At 33.7% G+C, this 5,330-nt stretch overlaps 1 long non-coding RNA gene across 3 annotated transcripts; it reads left to right on the forward strand.

Annotated features, from left to right (window-relative positions):
• The first annotated feature begins 2,404 nt into the window (after positions 1-2,404).
• LOC113049860 (uncharacterized) lies at positions 2,405-4,659 on the forward strand. 3 transcript variants are annotated; one of them, XR_003276653.1, is made up of 7 exons: positions 2,405-2,529; positions 2,617-2,675; positions 2,925-2,978; positions 3,124-3,241; positions 3,352-3,415; positions 3,645-3,723; positions 3,866-4,659. It is a non-coding gene; the product is annotated as an uncharacterized LOC113049860 (long non-coding RNA). The 3 variants fall into 3 exon arrangements; XR_003276651.1 differs by having other exon boundaries at positions 2,406-2,529; positions 3,121-3,241; XR_003276652.1 differs by lacking the exon at positions 2,617-2,675 and having other exon boundaries at positions 2,424-2,529; positions 3,121-3,241.
• The last annotated feature ends 671 nt before the right edge of the window (positions 4,660-5,330 follow it).

Below are 5,330 nucleotides of genomic sequence, written 5' to 3' on the forward strand. Positions count from 1 at the left end.
AATAAATTGTAAGTTAAAACCTTCTAGTAGATTATTACTCATTAAATTAGTAGATTTAAGGGATGTTATCAGATAACTAACAGATTAGGCTAGGATTGTAGCTGAATCGTGTTTGGAATTAGAGAAAAGGAGTCTAAACATATTTTTTTTTTTTTGCAGGGTGGGGAAAGTTAGCTAACGTTACATAGCCTATTAGTTCAATATAACGTTTGACCGCATGTGACAGCAGTGAGTGGAAGTGGTAAAATGAGGTTATAAAGTTTGTTCCTTATTACACGTATTAAATAATTAAATTCCTTAATAATAAAATGCACCCTACTGATATAAATTCAGAGTGAATTGAGTTTGCAAAAACATGGGTGGAGTGTTTTTAGTCATTGTGATTCATTGACTATTACCTGTCTATATGATATAACCTGTCTATAACATATAATACTACTGTATTATATACTTAAACTTGTTAGTGTATAAAAGTAACATACTGTAACAATCTGTGGGTGCTGGTGGGTGGAGGATTAGTGGTGCCACTGGACTGTTCTGTGATGGAGCATCAGTGATGATGCAGGTCAGGAGTGCTGAGGGTCATTTTTTTTTTTTTTTTTGATAGCTTCATTTTCATTCTTTATTTTTCTTAGTGCTGCCTTTGCATTTTTTAAATATTTTTTCTGGTCTCTTTAATTTTTTTAATAGACCCAGGTAACTGGCTGATGGTTCACTGGAATGCTGATTGGCTGCTGACTGACTTGCTGCTGGCTGACTGAGTAGTGTCACCTGTCCCTGTCTCTCCTCTCTAGCCTTGTCCTCTATTTCTTCACTGTCACTTTCCCTTCTCTAAGTGTCCTCATTCTTTTTTTCCACAACCTTTGAAACTGATAGAGGCAGAATACATGGAATTGCTCATTTTAAATATTGAAAATATCACATCACTTCAAAATTAGAAATATTACTTCAAATAATAGGAGTTTGTACTTATTATATATGTATCACCTGAAATAATATAGCTGTAATCAGCAGCGCTTTGCTGTATGTTTACAGGTCTAGGGGTGCATCGTGGACAGTGTTGGGAAGGTTACTTTGGAAATGTAATAGGTTACAGATTACAAGTTACCCTGTTTAAAATGTAATAGCAGTGTAACTTTTTTAATTACTTTAAAAAAGTAATGTAACTAATTACTTTTGAGTACTTTTTGATTACTTTTATAAATTTCTAATGAATGTTTATTTGCAACTGTTAATCATCTTCAACCATTTACACCATGCAGGTTTAACCTTAAAGTAGTGCTCAACACTGTCAGACTTTCACCATCCTTCATCACTTGAATTAAGATGATCCCATTTGAACACATCCACCACACAATCAGACTTTAGTACTGCCTTTTACTTTAATGAGATTGATCTGAAGTTCGATGCAGATTTAAAATCAAAAGAAATAGTTTATAGATACTGTTTTTGAAACCAAATCTTTGCATAACTACACTGTAAAAACTAAAGGTGCCTCAGGTATCCTTTTGAGTACTCCAGGAACCTTAAAATGTATTTTAAGTGCCTCAAAGCTCTTTTTCTCATAATAGGGTTCCTGGAAGAACCATTATAGTCTTTGCAGTTCGTGCAGGAACTCATGGGATCCTTGAAGCACTTTGTTCCCAGTTCTGAGGTTCTGGAGTCACCCTTTCATTACACTGAGACCTCAAAGTGCTCTGGAGGTTCCTGGTGGAACTCACATTTAAAAAAAGGGTTACTGCAAGCTCTGTTAACATTAAAGTGGTTCCTGGAAGATCTCACTTGTAAAAGCCAGCATCTGGAAGAACCCAGAGAAGTGACAAAAATTAAATGTGACTTATTATTATTATTATTTACTTTTTAGGAATGTGATGGAACAATTAGTTTTGTGGCACTTGCATGTGAAAAAAAAACCTAAATGGTTGAACAAATCTTCACATTTGATCTGTCAAAACATAAATAAATTAAATAACAAAAGCAAAAGGACATACAAAATCTTCTAAACAGACAGAATATCCAACTAAAATGTTACAATTATTTCTGAAAACACTTCTCAGCAATAGGGAATATATACAAGCAAACAGGCATCCAGTGGCTACAGCATGTTTGTTATTATTATTTATTAATTTCCTCCAGACTTAAACTTAAATACTGCAATAACTAAAAATAGTTTTATTGAAATAGGCTAAATGTTAAATCATTTGAAGGAGGATAGTTTACTTTGAAACTTTAAAGCAAACATTAAAAATATTATTCAACTTAATATGACTAAACGCATTAATTTAATAAAAAAAAACTATAATTATAACAATCGGTACAATAGTAATATTTAGATTATTTTTTCCCCCTAATGAAATAAGTTAAAATTAATCAGAAATAACTGTTCAGCTTTTGTCAAGAAGAAGAAAATTCATGAGGCTTGGCGTCCTCGCGCTCCTGCTGTTTGCGCGCATGCGCGTGGAAGAGCGATTTCAAATACAAGGAAGTAACGGCTCCTTTCCTCAAAGAAAGAAACACCCGCTGCGCAAGGTGAGTAAAGGCTCCGATATAAATACACAGATTTATTATTTGTATACTGATTCATACAATGTTTTGTTTTAACCATTAATTTAATAGCTGCGATGCTTACGAGTCTAATGCACTTTGTGGGACGAAATGGAGACTACAAACACAAGGTCACAAACAATAATTATTAGTTAGGTTTAACTTACACATGATGTTTATTGTTTACCTTTATTCATTGTAACTCTTTTCTTCAACTTTTCTAAATTATTGTTGTCTTTTACGTTTTTTAAATAGTTACACATCCATGTTAACGTAACGTTACATGTAACGTAAGGCTATTAACGTTAGCCTATTTTTCGAGTCATTTGCACATAACGTAACGTTACATAAAACTGGTTTTGATCATTTTCTCTCCTCAGAAAATCCAGTATGACTTCTCTAAAAGTCTCAAAGGATTCACAGAACAGCACTATGTAAGTATTTAATTATTTATTTGACATTGAAATAACTGAAATGGTGTTTCAGCTTGGCCTAATCCAAAATTATATATGACTGTGTACACTGTTACACTGAACTGAATTAAACAATTAAAAAACGACCCTTCTTTTTATTCAGCAGTTAATAAAGAAATGTGTCTCTGTAGTGGACACCTGTGAGGCAGAGGACAGACAGCTGCTGAAGTCTGATGCTGGCTGACAATAAACAGACCTCTCTGGACGTACCCCATCTTTTGTAGGTGTGTAAATAAGTTTTGCAGAGACACACCAGAAACACTTCTAAAACATTCAATTATTTATAGTTTATTAACAGTTCTTTTTTTCTTTTCTCTTTTTTTATTGTTTCCAGAGTAATTCTAACATTGCCCTTCCTGTAAAATGATGATCCTGCTGTCCTGGATGTATATGATGAGGTAAGTATGAGTTTGTCCATGTGTGTATACATATGTAGTGTACACACACAACTTATACACACATTGTGCACTTAATTAGCCCACAACCATCAATGCACTAATATGACAAAATAATTCCTGTGGTGTTCCTCATTTTTAAGATAATTTAAAAAATACCTGTGCTAAACGAATAAATGTAAATATTTTGTTATTTAATTTTTAGTAAATCACTCTTTTTTTCAATGAACAGCCTACACATAATCTCAGAACAGCTGTGGTAATAGCAGGAGACCCATTTGGTGAGAGCAGCACTGCAGTCTTTCCTGATGGTGAGGAGCTTCTTGCTGATGAACCTGCCGACATGAGTTCACCTTACTATGAGTAACTGTGTTCTGTTCAACATTATACAGAAAAGCAATTAAAAGTACACTAAAGCGCACTGTTTTTCTGCTGTATCTGTTGGCCATTCAGGAGGAGACCATGGACCATTTCCATAAGACTGATGATGTGTTTCAGCGGCCATCAGCATCGTAAATCCTCACCATTTTTTAATATTTTGATTTTTTAAAAATTATGTGCATTAATAACGCTATACTTTGTATTATATCACATTTGTATCAAATTACTAAAAAAAAAATAGCTAATGCAAGGGTGTTTCAAATCCAGAGTCTTTTGGAGGAATGCTAAATTTGACATTGTTTTATCTTCTGACTGCTGTTATCAGTCTCTGTCAGATTTTTTCCTTTGATTGAAAGTTGTGAAAATGCTATCTTTAGAGTTTTTGTTTTGTTATTTGAGTAAATGAGAATGCAAAAATATTTGTGATACTCTCCCATTCACTGCTCTCGAAGTTAACCCAACTATAACAACTTCCGCTGCTGAGAAACTGGTTTATTAAGCTATCTTGAGGCTTATCAATTTCTTAAAATGTCCTGTGATAATTCTTCCAATCAGTTTCCATAATTTAGAACAGGAAAGAAAATGTTACTATTAGTTGCATTGTGTCTAAAATTGAATTGAATTTATTAATTTAAATTGTATCATTGTTGCAGGTACATTAAATGTTTTTTAAAGTTCTAAGATAATTGAGTCACATTTATTTGTTTATAATTTTACCAAGGTGTAAATGTTTTTTTTTGTTGTTTTATATTTGTTTATAGCAATATTAACACTGATGTGTCCATGAATGGGATTGTGATGTGCAGTATTGACTATTTAAGGTGATTATGGATATTGTTGCTTATCAATAAACTATGTTTTATATGCATTTGTTTTATTTTTTCAGTTTGTTTTTTTAAATCATAAAAAATGTCAATAGCAGGAAAAATAAATAAACCGGGGGAGGGGGTGAAGAACTGAAATTAGGGAAATGGTGCCTTGAAGCACCCCAGGTGGTTCCTGGCCATCCTAATAAAAGGGTTCCTCCAGGAACCATTGAAAGTTCCTCAGAGAACCACCCCCATTTAGAGTGGTGCCTAGAAGCTCTTCAGAGGGTTCCGCCGGTGTGGCGAAGTGAAGAACCCCAAAAGGTGCCTCCAGGAACCTTTAGTTTTTACAGTGTACAGGCATCTAACTGCATCTAACAATGGTTTGGGGAAAAATAGTTAATAAAAAAAAATTAAAGCATATACATCAACTTAAATACGGTTATCTAATAAGCATGTGTCCTATTTTGTGTACTAAACTCCTGAAACATTGGTGTCTTTTTGAAACACTGCTGTCTCTTTGTATATGATATGATGATAGTTTCTCAAAATAAAAATAAAGAAATAGGCTGGGAAATCTCACACTCATACACCCACAACCCATTCTGAAACATGGACAACCCTATTTTTTTTTATGGACCTGACATGAAAAATTTGAATCCTTAGGTTGGGGGACTTGCAACATAATTAAGAGTTCTCTCCTGAACTGCACCTTCACTTCCATTATCCAT

Source organism: Carassius auratus, chromosome 30 (genome assembly GCF_003368295.1).
Source record: "Carassius auratus strain Wakin chromosome 30, ASM336829v1, whole genome shotgun sequence".
NCBI lineage: Eukaryota > Metazoa > Chordata > Actinopteri > Cypriniformes > Cyprinidae > Carassius > Carassius auratus.